The sequence below is a fragment of the Triticum aestivum genome, chromosome 5A (assembly GCF_018294505.1).
Source record: "Triticum aestivum cultivar Chinese Spring chromosome 5A, IWGSC CS RefSeq v2.1, whole genome shotgun sequence".
Lineage (NCBI taxonomy): Eukaryota > Viridiplantae > Streptophyta > Magnoliopsida > Poales > Poaceae > Triticum > Triticum aestivum.
Window position 1 is genome coordinate 640591614 of NC_057806.1, and position 16843 is coordinate 640608456.

The window sequence follows — 16843 nt, forward strand, 5'->3', positions numbered from 1 at the left end:
AAACGGGATAAGGCATGCACGCCGGCGGATCTTACCCAGCTTCGGGGCTCTCCGTGAAGATAACACCCCTACTGCTGCTCTGCGGGGTCTCCGCATGATCACTAGATGAACAAGTAGCTACACAATGCTCTTTGAGCTGCTTGGTGGGAGGAGGAGGAAGGGCACGGCTAGCCTGCTTCTTCTCCTTGTGTGGTGTCTAGGACTAGCAGGGGGTCGAACCCTTTGCATGGGTGCCCCGAGGGGTTTATATAGGCCCGGGGGTACAATGGTAATCCGACTGGGCGCGGGGCCCAACCGTCTGTGACTGCGCTCGCCGGCACCTGCGCCGGCTGCTGGGGCCCGCCGACTGGTGGGTCCCGCCGACTGCCGGCCCCTTGGTCGACAGGCAGGCCCCACTGTCCAGGACCTGGTCGACGGCTGATCACTGTGGCTTCATCTTGGTGACATGGGCTTCGTCGTGGTAGGCGCAGCTACAGTGCCGCCGCCCGTCGGGCGATCGCCAGCCTCACCGCGTCTTGTCTCCTTAATAGGGCATCTCCTTCGAGGGAGGCGGCAAGCCGACTGCGGGGAGCCGGCTCTGTCTTAGGCCGACTGGTTGGAGGCGTGGCCGCCTTCGGGCGTCTCTCTGCCCGAAGGGGCCCACCATCTGTGGGCCACACTGGCGGCCCGTCGTGGGTGACACCAAGGTCAACATGGCAACAGTGCCGCGCCGGACGGGTCATGCCTACTCTGTACGGTGCACTGTGCCAGGCGTGCTCCGAGATTCGGGGGTGGCAGGCTTCACTATAGCCACGCCCCGTCGCACCGCCGTTAGGTGGGTGCAAACTTTGAGGGTATGGTCTCGACCGCTTTATGGGAGCCGGCTTCTTGGAGTCGGCCTTCTCATGGCCGGCTTCCCGAAGTCGGCCCTCCCGTGGCTTTCTTCATGACGGCTAAAGTCGGGCCGCCTTTCGAAAGCCGGCCTGGATGGCAGCCAGCAAGGGGAAGGCGGCTCCATGTCTTGGATTCTTGAGAGCCGGACGGGCTCGTAATTTTTTCAGAAGGGCCAGGGGAAGCCGGCTAGGCTACCCATGGCTATTTACTCCGACAGTAGTCCCCGAAGCTGATCGAGCTTCGAGGCGGACAAAGGGACGAGAAGCTTGGTCAGCTTTCCATCCTGAAAAGCCGGCTTTGTGGGTGTATGCCGACTTCAGAGAGCTCCGCGTCTTGCAGGCGGGGAAGGGGGCGACCTGCGTGCTGACCGCGGGCCCTCCCGCGGCCACGTGGCAGCGAGGTCCTGCCAGCGCACGCGCGCGACGGGACGCTGCCGCAGGCCCGGGCCCGCCACTCGCAGGCCTTGGTCCGAGCGTGGATCTTCCGTGGCCCACATGGGCCGCTCGCCTTCCCACGGCAGTTTTATTTCGCCGTTAAGGCACAATAAGCGCGGGACGTGGGGGAGTGGGCACGATCGATCCCCACGTTTCCCCACGCCGCGCCTCCTCGGCTCCGCCACGCGAGCCTATAAGTAGGGGGAGGAGGGGGAGCGACAGAGGTTCGCATGCTCTCTCTCACTCCGCCCCTTCTCGTCCTCGTTTCTTCCTCTCGTTGCCGCCGCATCCTCCCATCTTAGCGTCGCCGCGCCTCCACATCGTCTCGCTCCCATGGCGCTGTCAAGCTTGTGGGACGGCTCCAACGTCCATGAGGACCACGTCGAGTTCCTCCGCCAGACTCGGCGCCTGCCCGACGCCAACCTTGTGCGGGTCCGCCTGGCGCCGGAGAAGGAGATTTCGCCGGCGCCGGAGGAGGGCGAGCGGGTCGTCTTCCGCTCGCACTTCCTGCGCGGCTTCGGCCTTCCGGCGAGCGGATTTCTGCGCTCCTTCCTCGAGTTCTACAACCTTCCGCCGCATCACCTCACGTCCAATGCGGTGATGCTGCTGTCGGCCTTCGTCTCCCTCTGCGAAGGTTTCTTGGGGCTGTTACCCACGCTGGAGCTCTGGGGGAGTTCTTCCAGAGCAAACTCGGCACCGTCGTCGCAGGCGTGCCCGCCCCCTGCGGGGCCTTCATCGCCATGAGGAGGGCGGGCGAGAACAACCCATTCTCGCCCATCCCCCTGATCCAGTCGGTGAAGATCTGGCAGAAATCATACTTCTACGTGAAGAACGTCGCCGAGCAAGGAGACCACGTCAACCTGCCGGCTTACGTAGCCGGCCCGCCGGCTGGGAGGCAGCCCTCATGGAGTTTCCGGTCCCGGTCACTGTCTCAGGCCGGGAACGCCGCCGTCTCCCGGCTTCCGGTGATGATCCAGTCGGAAAACCTGAGCGGGGCCGACTTGGTGGCCGCCTTCATGGAGCGCCGGATATCTCCTCTCCAAAGCTGGCCCCACATGATGTGCCAGATGAGCGGCCGCTTCGACCCAAGCCGGCTGAGCACCAGGGAGATGCCTCATGCGGAGGTGTCTTACATGGTAAACTATATCTCCAACTGCAAGCTCGCCGAGGACTGGCGATACGGCAAGGTGCCGTATTCTCGCGCCAACCCTCCGCCCGTGGTAAGTTTTCTTCTCTTTCTTCTTTTTGTTGGTAGCCGGCTTTATGATGGCCGGCTTCTAATCAGTCGGTCCTTCTTAGCAGAACCCCCTTCTCCCGCCGACGACCAGGTCAGCGGGGATAGAACGCCAGTGTGCCCCCGACCGCACGGCGGACGACGTCGACGATCCGGACTTGGGGGCGACCGCCATGGAAGACGCCGTCGTGGGGGACGGCGCCGAGCCCGGGGGCTCAAGGCTCACCGCGAGCTTCGAGGACTGGCCGGACGATGCTGAAGCCAAAGTCGCCCCGCGTCGCCAGCCGGCGGCCGACCATCAGGGCGCGGGCTCGTCCATCGCGCCGGCTGCCGGTGGTGGCGCACAGAAGCGCCGGGCCGCTTGAGGCCTCTTCGGCAGTCGGCCGAAGAAGTCCAAAGCCTCCACCGCGGCGACCAAGCGAGACGAGGCGGCTGCGAAAGCGGCCCGCTTCCGCAAGGCGGTGAAGCAGCCTCAGGCGGTCTCAGCGTAAGTCGTCAATTGCCTTGTCGTATGCTCTTCATCATTCTCTTCTTGTTCGAGCATTCTTCTTAATTTCTTCCGCTTGCTGGACAGGGCGCCGCTTTCCCTTGAGCGTGGTCCGGGCGGCTCCGTAGTTGGGCCGACTGGAGGTTCTTCAAGCTCCGGCCGCATGGACCCCCGCGCCGACCTCAGGGAGGCCATAGAGCAGAACGCCCGTGAAGTGCGGGAGGAGCGCGAGGCGGCGGAAAAAGCGGTCGCCCAGGCGGCGAGGGAGCAGGCCGACGCGGTAGCCAAGGCCTAGACGGAAGGGGCGACCGCGGAGACGGAGGCGGAGGGTTCACACAACCATCCTCTGCTGCTCGCCATTCCCCTCCGAGCTGTGGCCCCCGACACCCCATTGCCCTTGGCGGAGGAGATCGTCCAAGACCCGCCGGTGATGGAGAGGGGGGAGGACCCCGAGGCCTTTGCGAGGAGAGTGCCGCCAGCAGCGCCAACCGGACTGGGCCAAGGCGGCCAATCGTCAGCGGCGCCAGAGGGGCCGGCCGGGGGTGAGCCGGAGGACAGAGCCGGCCTCGAGGTGCAGCCGGTGACGGGTCGGCGCGCAGGGGGAGGCACCGCTCCGCCGGAGTTGCGCCGAGTCGCGGGCGCAGGCCAGTCGGCGGAAGATCTGGAGGCGGCCTGCACTGCCACGTCCGAGTGGACTCCCAGCGGGGGGACCAGCGAGCTGAATGTGGCGGCTCAAGGGGTCCGGAGCCGACTGCAAGCTCAGGCCGCCCTGCTGCAACAATTCACCCAGGAGTTCCTGTCGACGCGAGCCACCATCCGGGTGAGTCCTTCATTCTTGGCCGCTTTGCTCTCTTGATTTCTTCTGTGGGGGCGCGTCAGCGCACCCACTGGGTGTAGTCCCTGAGATTCGGGCCGACTGCTGCGCAGTCGGGTCGGATCTTTCTTGACGGCTACCTTATTTTTGCCTCTTGTCTGAACTTCCAGGAATATCACAACCTCCGTGCTGCCGCCTTCAACTCCCAGGCTCGGGAGTTGAGCCGGAGGACCGACGACCTGGCCGACAGCCGAAGTAAGTACTCGATCTTGTCTGTCTCCTGTGGGGGCGCGTCAGCGCACCCACTGGGTGTAGTCCCCGAGATTCGGGCCGACTGCTGAGCAATCGGGTCGGATCTTTCTTGACGACTCTTTCCTTATTGGTTTTTCTTTTTCTTTGTCTTCAGGGGCCAACGCCGACTTGAGGAAGGAGCTCGGCGAAGCGAAGGCCGCCCTTTATACCAAGGATGCCGAGTACGCTGCCTTGGTCCAGGAACGTGATCGCCTGGCCAAGAAGCTGGCCGACCAAGAGAAGAGCCACAAGGCGGCCCTGCAGAAGGCGCAGGATAGCGAGGCCGCCCTGAAGGCAGAGTATGAGACCGAGGCGGCGAGCTGGGCTGAGACCCAGCGAGCACTGGATGAAGGCTTCGGCCGGATCGAGGACTTGATCGATGGTAAGCCGCCTTCCTCGCCCCTCTCCTGCCCCCTGCCGCCTGGGTTTTGGCTTAACTTGAGCTAGTGCTTGTTTTTTTGGTGCAGACTACTTCCCCGGCTACTCCGCCTTCGCCGCCCAAAGCATTGAGGCCCATCGCGAGGCGCGCCGTCAGGCGGGGGCTAACATCGCGCCGGATGCGAACCGGACACTTGAGGAGCAGCTCTTGGCTGTCCAGGCGCGGTTGCAGCCGGCTCATCGGATGCTTCGCCGGCTCCAATGTGCCGGGGCGCAAGTGTTGGCCGCCCTCTGGCCCGGCGAGACGATCCCCCGCACCCCAAGCCGAACTGCCGACTGGCTGGAGGTCGCAGTCGGTCGCTTTGAGGCTTGGAAGGCGTCGGCGGCCCGCCTCGGAGCCGGGCGGGCATTGGAGTTCATTCAGGCTTGGTACCCAGGGCTGAGCCTGGACCAGCTGCGCACTTGGCGGATGGAGGCCGACGCGGAGCTGGAGGAGGTGAGGCCGGCTATCGCCCAGCGGGCGTCGACGATCGCCGAGTGCACCGACATCAGCGTTTTTGCGCCTGAAATCGATGATGACGGTGTTGCCCAGCCGGAGGAGTGGTTCGGGCTGAACCCGGCGGTGGGCGAGGACTCGGCGGAGGAGATCGCCTCCAGCGACGAGGGCGAGGATGACGAAGAGGAGGACGGCGAAGACGTCGAGCCGGCTGGTGGAACAACCGGCCGACCTTAGGCCAACCGTGCCTCCAGCAACAAGGCGCGTGGAAGCGCGCCCTCTGCGGGAGGCGGTGACCAAGCCGAGGCTCGCGAGCCGGCCGCTCCTTCAGCCGGCACAACCGTCTCCGCCAACCAGCCCGGCTTGTCGGTCGCTCCGCCAGCTTGACCTGCCATCCTTATTTTTCCTGCTTGTTGTCTTTTGAACAATCTTTATTAAGTTTTCGCAGTTCCACCCACTAGGGGTGTATCCAAACTATGTTGAATGCTGGCCTCTTGGAGGTCTTTTATGTAAATATTGTTATGTGCATATTTGGTTTCCATTCGCGTATGCTTTTTATCCTTAGGCCTTTTCCTTTGCCGCCTTCCCTCTTTGGGGAGGCAAGTACTTGAGCTTTCTTGGATTGAAGTGAAGTGAATGGAAACCGGCCGGCCGGCTACTCTGGTAGCCAGTTGGCGGTGGGAGAAAAACCGGCTTTTGTTATATTAGTCCGTTAGTCCCTAGCCGTTTTTCGTGTGGGCGCCCGTTTCTGCCTTTAACTCTTGCCAGCCGGACAGCCGGTTCTTCGAACTGCGACTTTTGGCAAGAGAAGGCTTGGGAGCCGGCACACTACTTGTCTAACTGCGGGTAGGACTTCTAATATAACTCCAGTCGGCCAGTCCCCGAGCCGACTAGTCGAACCCGTTGCCAGAGGGAACAAGTAAATGAAATGACAAGGTCATAAGCATGATACTTTTCATTCATGAATAAGGGATGGCAGTCCCCGAGCCCTCCTCGGGGGGCCTATTGTCTCATACTTAATACAAAAGTTAGCGTGATACATACTGCATTTCAACTGTAAAATCTTCGAAGGAGGTTGGCGTTCCATGGTCGTTCCGACTCCTTGCCGGAGTCGTCTCTCTTGCGTGCCTTCGGCTTCTGTGCGTCGATCAGGTAGTAGGAGTCGTTGCCTAGAGCTCTGCTGATGACGAAGGGGCCTTCCCAAGGGGCCGAGAGTTTGTGCTGGCCGGCTGTTCGCTGGATCAGCCGGAGCACAAGATCGCCCTCTTGGAAAGATCTTGGCCTGACCTTCCGGCTGTGGTAGCGGCGCAAACCCTGCTGGTAGATGGCAGACCGGCTGAGGGCTAACAGCCGGGTTTCTTCCAGCAGGTCGACACCGTCCTCTCGTGCTTCCTTGGCCTCCGCTTCCGTGTACATGGTTACTTGAGGCGAGTCGAACTCGATGTCAGTTGGGATGACCGCCTTGGCACCATACACAAGGAAGAAAGGGGTGAAGCCGGTTGACTTGTTTGGTGTAGTGCGCAGACTCCAGAGGACAGCCGGTAGCTCATCGAGCCAACTGCCGGCTGAGCGCTCCAGAGGTACGACCAGTCGGGGCTTGATGCCGGAGATGATGAGGCTGTTGGCTCACTCGACCTGGCCGTTTGACTACGGGTGGGCGACGGATGCTAAGTCCATCCGGATACCTTGGGCTACGCAGAAATGTGCCAAGGCTCCTTTGGCAAAATTCGTGCCATTGTCGGTGATGATGCTGTGTGGCACGCTGTACCGAGTTGTTATGTCTGCAATGAACGTCACAGCAGTCGGCCCATTCAGCTTCTTGATCGGCTTTGCCTCAATCCACTTGGTGAATTTGTCCACGGCGACGAGCAAATACGTCATGCCGCCGCGCGCCATGTTGAATGGGTCCACCATGTCCAGTCCCCAAATGGCGAAGGGCCAAGTGAGGGGAATGGTCTTGAGTGCCGAAGCCGGCATGTGTTGCTTGGAGCTGAAGAGTTGGCACCCCTTGCAATGTTTAACTAATTCTTTGGTGTCATCCAAAGCAGTCGGCCAGAAGAAACCATGGCGGAAGGCTTTGGCGACAAGTGATCTTGAGGCCGCATGGTGGCCACATTCTCCTTGGTGAATGTCTCTGAGGATTGCAATGCCCTTCTCTTGCTCGACGCACCGTTGGAGGATTCCAGTGACACTGCGCTTGACTAGTTCTCTGTTGACGATTGTGTATGCTCCGGCTCGATGTTGGACTTGTCTTGCTTCTGTTTCGCCAGCCGGCAAATCTTGGTTTACTAGGAAGTTGAGGATAGACTGAGCCCATGACGGAGCCGTGACTTCTTCTACTGCCAATGTGGCTACTGCCACCAGGGTGGGCGGGCTGGGTGGTGAGATGCTGGAGTCGGCCGCCGGCTGTTGTGCTGGTGCAGTCCCCGGGCCGGCTACCGCAGTCCCCGAGCCGGGTGTGGCAGTCCCCGAGCCGGTTGCCGAAGTCCCCGGGCCGGCTGCGGGAGTCTCGGGGTCGCCTGCTTGGTTCTTCGAGCCGGACCCGGCCGCATCGGGGTTAGGCGACACGAAGATGGAGTCAGACTCTGGAGACGGCTTGATAGATGGCTTGAGGAGGCGTTGTAGAGCGACGCCGGTTGGTATTGCTTGCCGAGTAGAGCCTATTCGAGCCAGGGCATCGGCTGGCTCGTTGTCGGCTCGCGGTACATGGAGGAACTCGCATCCTTCAAAGTATCCGCTGAGTTGTTGGACCAGGAAGCGGTAGCTCGCCATATTTGCGTCCTTGGCGTCCCAGTCGCCGGATGATTGCTGGACCACCAGGTCCGAGTTGCCATAACATAGGATCCGACGAATGCCAAGTTCTTTGGCAAGCCGGAGCCCGTGTATGAGCGCCTCGTACTCGGCCACGTTGTTGGAGGCGGCAAAGTGGATATGTAGCGTGTATCTGAGCTTGTCGCCTTTGGGAGAGGTAAGGACGACGCCGGCTCCCAAGCCGGTGTGCATCTTGGACCCGTCGAAGTGCATGCGCCAATGGGTGGAGTCGGGAGCCGGCGGCAGGTACTGGGTCTCGGCCCAGTCGACGAGGAAGTCGGCCAGTGCTTGGGACTTGATGGCGGTGCGGGGCTGGTAGAAGATCGTGTAGGGGGCCAGCTCGATGGCCCATTTCGCCACCCGGCCGGATGTGTCCCGGCTGCCTATGATCTCGGCCAGCGGGGCGGTGCATACGACCGTGACGGGATGCTCTTGAAAGTAGGGCTTCAGCTTCTTGGCGGTGAAGTACACGCCGTAACACATCTTCTGGTAGTGCGGGTAGTTCTGCTTTGAGGCGGACAACACCTCGCTCAAATAATAAACCGGCCTCTGGACCGGCTGGGCTCGGCCTTCTTCTGGGCGTTGGACTACGATGACGGTGCTGACCACCCGGCTGGTTGCGGCGATGTAGAGGAGCATGGGCTCTTTCTCAGTCGGCGCCGCCAGAACGGGCGGCGTGGCCAGCATCTTCTTCAGCTCGTGAAAAGCTTGGTCGGCCTGGTCGTTCCACTCGAAGTGAGTGCTCTTCTTCATGAGGCGGTAGAGGGGGAGAGCTTTCTCTCCGAGCCGGCTGATGAAGCGGTTCAAGGAGGCCAAGCACCCGGTGAACTTTTGAATGTCTCGAAGCTTGGTGGGGATCGCCATTCTCTCGATGGCCTTGATCTTCACCAGGTTGCATTCGATGCCGCGTTCGGAGACCAGGAAGCCTAGGAGCTGGCCGGCTGGCACTCCGAACACGCATTTCTCGGGGTTGAGCTTGATTTGGAACCTGTGTAGGTTCTCAAACGTTTCCTTGAGGTCTCCCAGCAAGGTGCCGCGCTTCTCCGTCTTCACCATGATGTCGTCCACGTAAACATGAGCGTTTCTGCCGAGTTGCTTGAGGAGGCACTTCTGCATGCAACGCTGAAAAGTGGCACCGGCATTTCTCAAGCCGAATGTCATAGTCAGGTAACAGAAGGCTCCAAATGGCGTGATGAAGGCGGTCTTCAGGCGGTCGTTCGGATCCAGCTTTATCTGGTGATACCCCGAGTAAGCATCCAAGAAGCTCAACAGCTCGCATCTGGCTGTGGAGTCTATCACTTGGTCAATCCTTGGCAGGGCAAAGGGATCTTTGGGGCAGGCCTTGTTGAGGCTTGTGTAGTCTATGCACATGCGCCACTTGTTGTTCTTCTTTAGCACGAGGACCGGGTTGGCGAGCCACTCTGGAAAGAAAACTTCCATAATGAAGCCGGCTGCCAAAAGCAGGGCTATCTCCTCCCCTACAATCCTGCGTTTCTCCTCCGATAGTCGGCGAAGGGGTTGTTTGACTGGCTTTGCGTCTTCTTGAACGTGTAGTTTGTGCTCGGCGAATTTCCTCGGAACACCCGGCATGTCCTTGGGGGACCATGCAAAGATGTCCCGATTCTCACGGAGGAAATCGGCGAGCTCGCCTTCCTATTTGTTGTTCAGGTTTGCCCCGATGACGGCAAACCTCTCTGGGTGCTCGGGGTCAAGAGGTATCTTCTTCGTCTCCTTGGCCGGTTGGAAAGATCCTTGAGCATCATGCTCCTTGGGGTTGGGGGACATGGCCGACTGCTTGCCGGCTATGGCCACGACTCGGTCCAACATCTTCTTTTCTTCGGCAATCACAAGGGACTCGGCCAACCGGCTGCTGGCTGCTGCGCACTCAGAGGACTTCTTGTAATCGCCGGCCATGGTGATGACGCCTTTGGTGCTTGGTATCTTCATCTTGAGGTATGCATAGTGGGGAACTGCCATGAATTTGACCAAGGCAGGTCGGCCAAGCAATGCATGGTAAGGGCTTTCCAGGTCCACCACTTCAAACTAGATCGCCTCCCGGCGGAAATGCTCCTTGTCCCCGAAAAGTACATCAATCTTGATCTTGCCAATGGGGGCGCAGGACAGGCCGGGTACGATGCCATGAAACACTGTCCGAGTAGGCATGAGCTGCTTCGTCTTGACGTTTAGCTTCTCCAGGGTGTCACGGTACAGGATGTTGATGCTGCTCCCGCCGTCTATCAACACATGGGAGAAGCGGGCAGCGCGTCTATCCGTCGCGAGGATGGCTTCCAGGACCAACGCATAAGAGCCGGGAGACGGCATCACCTCTGGATGGTCGGCCCGGCTCCAGCTGATGGGCTTTTCTGACCAATGCATGTGTCCGGCGGGGTTGGCAGCGACCACGCTGACTTCCTGGTGCTCTCGGCGCCTACTGCGCCGGTCTTCGGGCTGGCTTGTAAAGACGATGTAGGCTGCTTGCTCGTCGGGGAATTCGTCGTGCATGGCTCCGACTGCGGGCCGAGCGGCCGGAGGCGGCGGGGCCGGAGGTGGCGGGCCGGCAGGCGGAGGCGGCACGAGCCCCTCGCCTTTAGAGATTCGGGTGAGCCAATGGCACTTCCGGGTTGTGTGGTTGGACGGCTTCGCGCCGCTGTGGAACTTGCACGGGGCGTCGAGACTTTGCTCGTAGGAGAAGGCGGGCTGCCAAGCCGGCCTGCCGCCCTTGGGCTTCTTGGGCGCCGGTCGCCCTTCAGGCGGCGCGTCTTCAACTGTGGCCACCTGCCGACTGGCGGGAGGCGGCGCGGGGCCCTTGCGCTTGTGGTTGTTCGAGTGTGGGCGTCGGCCGGAATCCCCAGCCGGTGTTTTGGGCGCCGGGTTAAGTACTTTCCCGGACGCGTCTACCCGAAGCTCGATCTTCATCGAGGAGTCGGCGGTGGTGTACTTGTCCGCTATGTCCAGAAGCTCGTCGAGGGTAGTCGGCTCGTCGCAGAGGAGCTTGTGCTTGAGGAGGGTGCCTTCTCGGCATCCGGCTGTGAAGTATTCTATGGCTTGCACCTCGTGCACCCCTTCGCAAGAGTTGCGGAGCTCGGCCCAACGCGTGAGGTAGTCGCGAGTGGACTGGGCGGGGCCTTGTACGCACAAGGAGAGCTGTCTGGGCTTGGGAGCCCGCTTGTAGGTGCTGGTGAAGTTGCGGATGAAGGCTTCTGTGAAGTCCAGCCAGCTGTTGATGCTGCACGGCTTGAGGCTGTTGAGCCAGGTCCGTGCCGTGCCTTGCAGCATGAGGGGCACGTACTTCACGACAACGCGCCGGTTGCCGTTGGCTATGCTAACCGCCGTGGAGTAGTCGATCAACCAATCTTCTAGCTTCACGGAGCCGTTGTACTTGGGCGTGTCTCTTGGGAGCGAGAACCCTTTGGGGAAGGGCTCATCGCGGATGCGGGGGCCGAAACAAGGCGGGCCGGCATCGTCTTCTTCTTCCAACGCCAAGGATCGTGCCAGGCGGTCGATCCGATGGCGGGCGTCGTTCTCGCCGACTCCTTCGCGGCGGCCTAGCCGGCCGCTGAGAGTCGGGTGCGCCACTGGCGGCGGGGAGGGATATCTCTCTCCACGGGGTGGAGGCGGAGGCGGGTTGCCCCGCCATTCCATGGCTCGGGGATGGCCGTCCGCGTCTCGCTCGATGGAGATTCGGGTCCGGCTGCGGCTGGCAGCCGGCTCTTTCTCGCGCCGCGCGCGGGTGTTGCTCGTAGTCGGTGTCCGGGACGTCGCGCCGTGATCTCGGCGCGGGGGAGGGCTTTCCGTGCGAGCGTCGGCTTCATGTCACTGCGCGGCTGCGTCAATCAGTTGCTGGATGCGCCGGGTCATGTGGGGGAGGTCTTTGGCCTCCAAGCCGTCCAACTCGTCTACGGCCGCCTGGGCGGCACGCAAGTTCTCGAGCGGAGTGGCATAGACCGGGCGGTCGACTCCCAGCGTGTCGGCGATGACGGCGCCGCGTTGCTTGACAAGGCCGGCCTGGCTTGGCCCGCCCGGGGCCGGCGTGCCGAAGGCGGCGCGGTCAGCTTCACGCTGGTAGGCCTCAGTGAGGCATCTTACGGAAGCCAGCCTCCGGCCCTCAGCGAGGAGGGCGAGGCGGCGTGCCTCCAGTGCTTCGTCGTCAGCATTAGCCGGGAGGGGGTGAACAAGTCATGGGCCGCCGCGTGCGGGGCGTCGTGGGCGCTCTCGTCGGCCGGGCCGCCGTGGCCGACAACCATCACTTCGGTGGTGACAGCGTCGCAGCCACCGGCTCGGGGAAGCGGGTCGTTGTAGATCGTGACATTGGTGGAGAAGGTGTCGAACGAGGCCATGTTGGAGTCGACAGGCATCGGGTTGGTGGAGCCAACCGACTCCAGGTCCACAGCGGGCTCGCTGGAGACATGGAGCTGGCCGAGAAGGTTGGCGAGGTGGTCGGTGCCCGCATCGGAGGCGAGCTCGTCGGAGATGAGGGTTTCATCGAGGAGATCGGCGAGGCTGCTCGCCGCGCAGACGCTGGTGACGCCTTGCAGCGCGTCGTGGCAAGCTCCGTCGGGCATGCCGGGCTGGCTACGCTCGCGGGGGAGGAAGAAGGTTCCCGTCCAGAAGAGGTCTCCGGACGACGGTGCACCTGGCCCCACGGTGGGCGCCAAATGTCGGGTGGTAGGTGCGACATATGCCAACGGGTGGCTTATCATTGTGGGAGCCAGTAAGACATCGCCGGTGCCTGGAAATGGGATAAGGTGAAGACATGCACGCCGGCGGATCTTACCCAGCTTCGGGCCTCTCCGTGGAGATAACACCCCTACTGCTGCTCTGCGGGGTCTCCGCATGATCACTAGATGAACAAGTAGCTACACAATGCTCCTTGAGCTACTTGGTGGGAGGAGGAGGAAGGGCACGGCTAGCCTGCTTCTTCTCCTTGTGTGGTGTCTAGGACTAGCAGGGGTCGAACCCTTTGCATGGGTGCCCCAGGGGGTTTATATAGGCCCACCCCCCAGGGGTACAATGGTAATCCGACTGGGCGCGGGGCCCAGCCGTCTGTGACTACGCTCGCCGGCTCCTGCGCCGCCTGCTGGGGCCAGCCGACTGGTGGGTCCCGCCGGCTGCCGGCCCCTTGGTCGACAGGCAGGCCCCACTGTCCAGGACCTGGTCGGCGGCTGATCACTGTGGCTTCATCTTGGTGACGTGGGCTTCGTCGTGGTAGGCGCGGCTACAGTGCCGCCGCCCGTCGGGCGATCGCTGTAGCCTCACCGCGTCTTGTCTCCTTAATGGGGCGTCTCCTTCGAGGGAGGCGGCAAGCCGGCTGCGGGGAGTCGGCTCTGTCTTAGGCCGACTGGTTGGAGGCGTGGCCGCCTTCGGGCGTCTCTCTGCCCGAAGGGGCCCACCATCTGTGGGCCACACCGGCGGCCCGTCGTGGGTGACACCAAGGTCAACATAGCAACAGTGCCGCGCCGGACGGGTCATGCCTACTCTGTACGGCGCACTGTGCCAGGCGTGCTCCGGGATTCGGGGGTGGCAGGCTTCACTGTAGCCACGCCCCGTCGCACCGCCGTTAGGTGGGTGCAAACTTTGAGGGTACGGTCTCGACCGCTTTATGGGAGCCGGCTTTTTGGAGGCGGCCTTCTCATGGCCGGCTTCCCGAAGTCGGCCCTCCCATGGCTTTCTTCATGAGGGCTAAAGTCGGGCCGCCTTCCGAAAGCCGGCCTGGATGGCAGCCAGCAAGGGGAAGGCGGCTCCATGTCTTGGATTCTTGAGAGCCGGACGGGCTCGTAATTTTTTCAGAAGGGCCAGGGGAAGCCGGCTAGGCTACCCATGGCTATTTACTCCGACAGGGCTCTCCGTGGAGATAACACCCCTACTGCTGCTCTGCGGGGTCTCCGCATGATCACTAGATGGACAAGTAGCTACACGGTGCTCATTGAGCTGTTGGCGAGAGGAGGAAGAAGGGCACGACTTGCTCTCTTCTCCTCCCTATGTGGTGTCTGAGACTAGCAGAGATTGATCTCCTTTGCATGGATGCCCCTGGGGGTTTATATAGGCCTACCCCCCGGGGGTACAATGGTAATCTGGCTGGGCGCGGGGTCCAGCCGTCTGTGTCTACGCTCTCCGGCTTCTGCGCCGGCTGCTGGGGCCCGCCGGCTGGTGGGTCCCGCCGGCTGTTGGCTCCCTTGTCGATAGGCAGGCCCCACTGTCAGGGCCTTGTCGGTGGTTGGTTACTGTTGCTCAATCTTAGTGGCGAGGGCTTCGCCGAAGTGGGCGTGGCTACAGTGCCGCTGCCCGGTGGGCGATCACTGTAGCCCCACCGCGTCTTGTCTCCTTAATGGGGCGTCTTCTTCGAGGGAGGTGGCAAGCCAGCTGTGGGGAGCCGGCTCTATCTTGGGCCGACAGGGGGAGGTCTGGCCTCCTTCAGGTGTCTCCCTGCCCGAAGGGGCCCACCGCCCGTGGGCCGTACTGGTAGCCCGTCGTGGATGACATCAGGGTCAACATGGCAACAGTGCTGCGCCGGACGGGTCATGGCTACCCGTACAGCGTGCTGTGCCAGGCGTGCTCCGGGATTCGGGGGTGGCAGGCTTCACTGTAGCCACGCCCCGTCACATTGCCGTTATGTGGATGCAGACTTCGAGGGTACGATCTTGACCGCTTTATGGGAGCCGGCTTCTTGGAGTCGACCTTCTCACGGCCGGCTTCTCGGAGCCGGCAAGGGGAAGGCGGCCTTGCGTCTAGGATTCTTGAGGGCCGAATCGGCTCTTAATTTTTTCAGAAGGGCCAGGGGGAGCCGGCTAGGCTACCCATAGTTATTTACTCTGACAGTAGTCCCCGAAGCTAATCGAGCTTCGAGGCTAACAAAGGGACGAGAAGCTAGGTCAGCTTCCTATCCCGAGGGGCCGGCTTTGCTCGTGCGCGCCGTCTTCGGAAAAGCTCCATTTCTCGTAGGCGGGAACGCGGGCCACGTGGCGAGGAAATCCTGCCAACGTACGCACGCGACGGGACGCTGCCGCAGGCCTGGGCCCGCCACTCGTAGGCCTCGGACCGAGCGCGAATCTTCTGCGGCCCACATGGACCGCTCGCCTTCCCGCGGCGGTTTTATTCTGCCATCAAGGCACAATAATCGTGGGACGTGGGGGAGTGGGCACAGTTGATCCCCACGTTCCCCCACGCCGCGCCTCCTTGGCTCCGCCGCGCGGTCTATAAGTAGGAGGAGGAGGAGGGGGAGCGGCAGAGGCTCGCGCGCTCTCCCTCACTCCGCCCCTTCTCGCCCTTCTTCTTCTTCTCTTCGCCGCAGCAACTCTTTGTCGCGCCGTTCCGCCGTCGCCTCGTCTTGCTCCCCGCTGCATCGCTCCCATGGCGCTGTCGAGCTCATGGGATGGCTCCAACGTCCACGAGGACCACGTCGAGTTCCTCCGCCGGACGCGGCGTCTGCCCGGCGAGAACCTTGTGCGGGTTCGTCAAGCGCCGGCGAGGGAGATTTCGCCGGCACCGGAGGAGGGCGAGCGGGTGATCTTCCGCTCGCACTGCCTGCGCGGCTTCGGCCTCCCAGCGAGCGGATTCCTTCGAGCCTTCCTTGAGTTCTACCACCTCCAGCCGCATCACCTCACGCCCAACGCGGTGATGCTGCTGTCGGCCTTCGTCACCCTGTGCGAGGGCTTTCTTGGAGTTCTCCCCACGCTCGAGCTCCGGGGGGAGTTCTTCCAAAGCAAGCTCGGCACCGTCATTGCGGGCGTGCCCGCCCCCTGTGGAGTCTTCATTGCCATGAGGCGGGCGAGTGAGAACAATCCATTCCCTTCCATTCCGATGATCCAGTCGGTGAAGCTTTGGCAGAGGTCTTATTTCTACGTGAAGAACGTCGCCCAGCAAGGCGACTACGTCAACCTGCCGGATTACGTAGCCGGCCCGCCGGCTGGGAGGCAACCTTCGTGGAGCTACCAGGCCAGGTCGCTGTCTCAGGCCGGGAACGCAGCCGTCTCCCGGCTTTGGGTGATGATCCAGTCGGAGGGCCTGACCGGAGCCGACTTGGTGGCCGCCTTCGTGGAGCGCCGGGTTCTTCCGCTCCAAGGCCAGCCTCACATGATCTGCCAAATGAGCGGCCGCTTCGACCCGTGCCGGCTGAGCACCAGGGAGATGCCTCACGCAGAGGTGTCTTACATGGTGAATTATATCTCCAACTGCAAGCTCGTCGAGGATTGGCGATACGGCAAGGAGCCGTATTCCCGCGCAAACCCTCCGCCTGCTGTAAGTTCTTTCTTCTTTTCTTCCTTTTTGTAGCCGACCTCATGATAGCCGACTCTTGATCAGCTCGTTTGCCTTTTGTAGAACCCTCTTCTCCCGCCGACAGCCAGGGCCGCGGGGGTAGAGCGCCGGCTCCTCCCCGACCGCACGGTGGACGACGCCGATGATCCAGACCTAGGAGCGGCCGCCATGGAAGACGCCATCATGGGGGAAGGCGACGAGGCCGGAGGCGCGGGACTCGGGGCCAGCTTCGAGGACTGGCCGGATGACGACGAGGTCGAAGTCGCCCCGCACCGCCAGCCGGCACCCGATCATCAAGGCGCGGGCTCGTCTGTCGTGCCGGCTGCCCGTGGCGGTGCGCAGAAGCGCCGGGCCGCGTCGACCTTCTTCAGCAGCCGGCCGAAAAAATCCAAGGCCTCCACGGCGGCGACCAAGCGGGATGAGGCGGCCGCGAAGGCGGCCCGCTTCCGCAAGGCGGTGAAGCAGCCGCATGCGATCTCTGCGTAAGTCGTTGAATGTCTTGCGTATATATTTTTTGTCTTCTTCGTCCGAAACTCTTCTAAACCTTTCTTTTCTTGCCGGACAGGGCGCCGCTTTCTCTCGAGCGAGGTCCTGGCGGCTCCGTAGTCGGGCCGACTGGAGGGTCCTCAAGCTCCCGCCGTGTGGATCCCTGCGCCGACCTTAAGGAGGCCACGGAGCGGAACGCGCAGGAGGCGCAGGAGGAGCGGGAGGCGGCGGAGCGAAGGACCGCCCATGCGACGAAGGAGCAGGCCGACGCGGCGGCCAAGGCCCG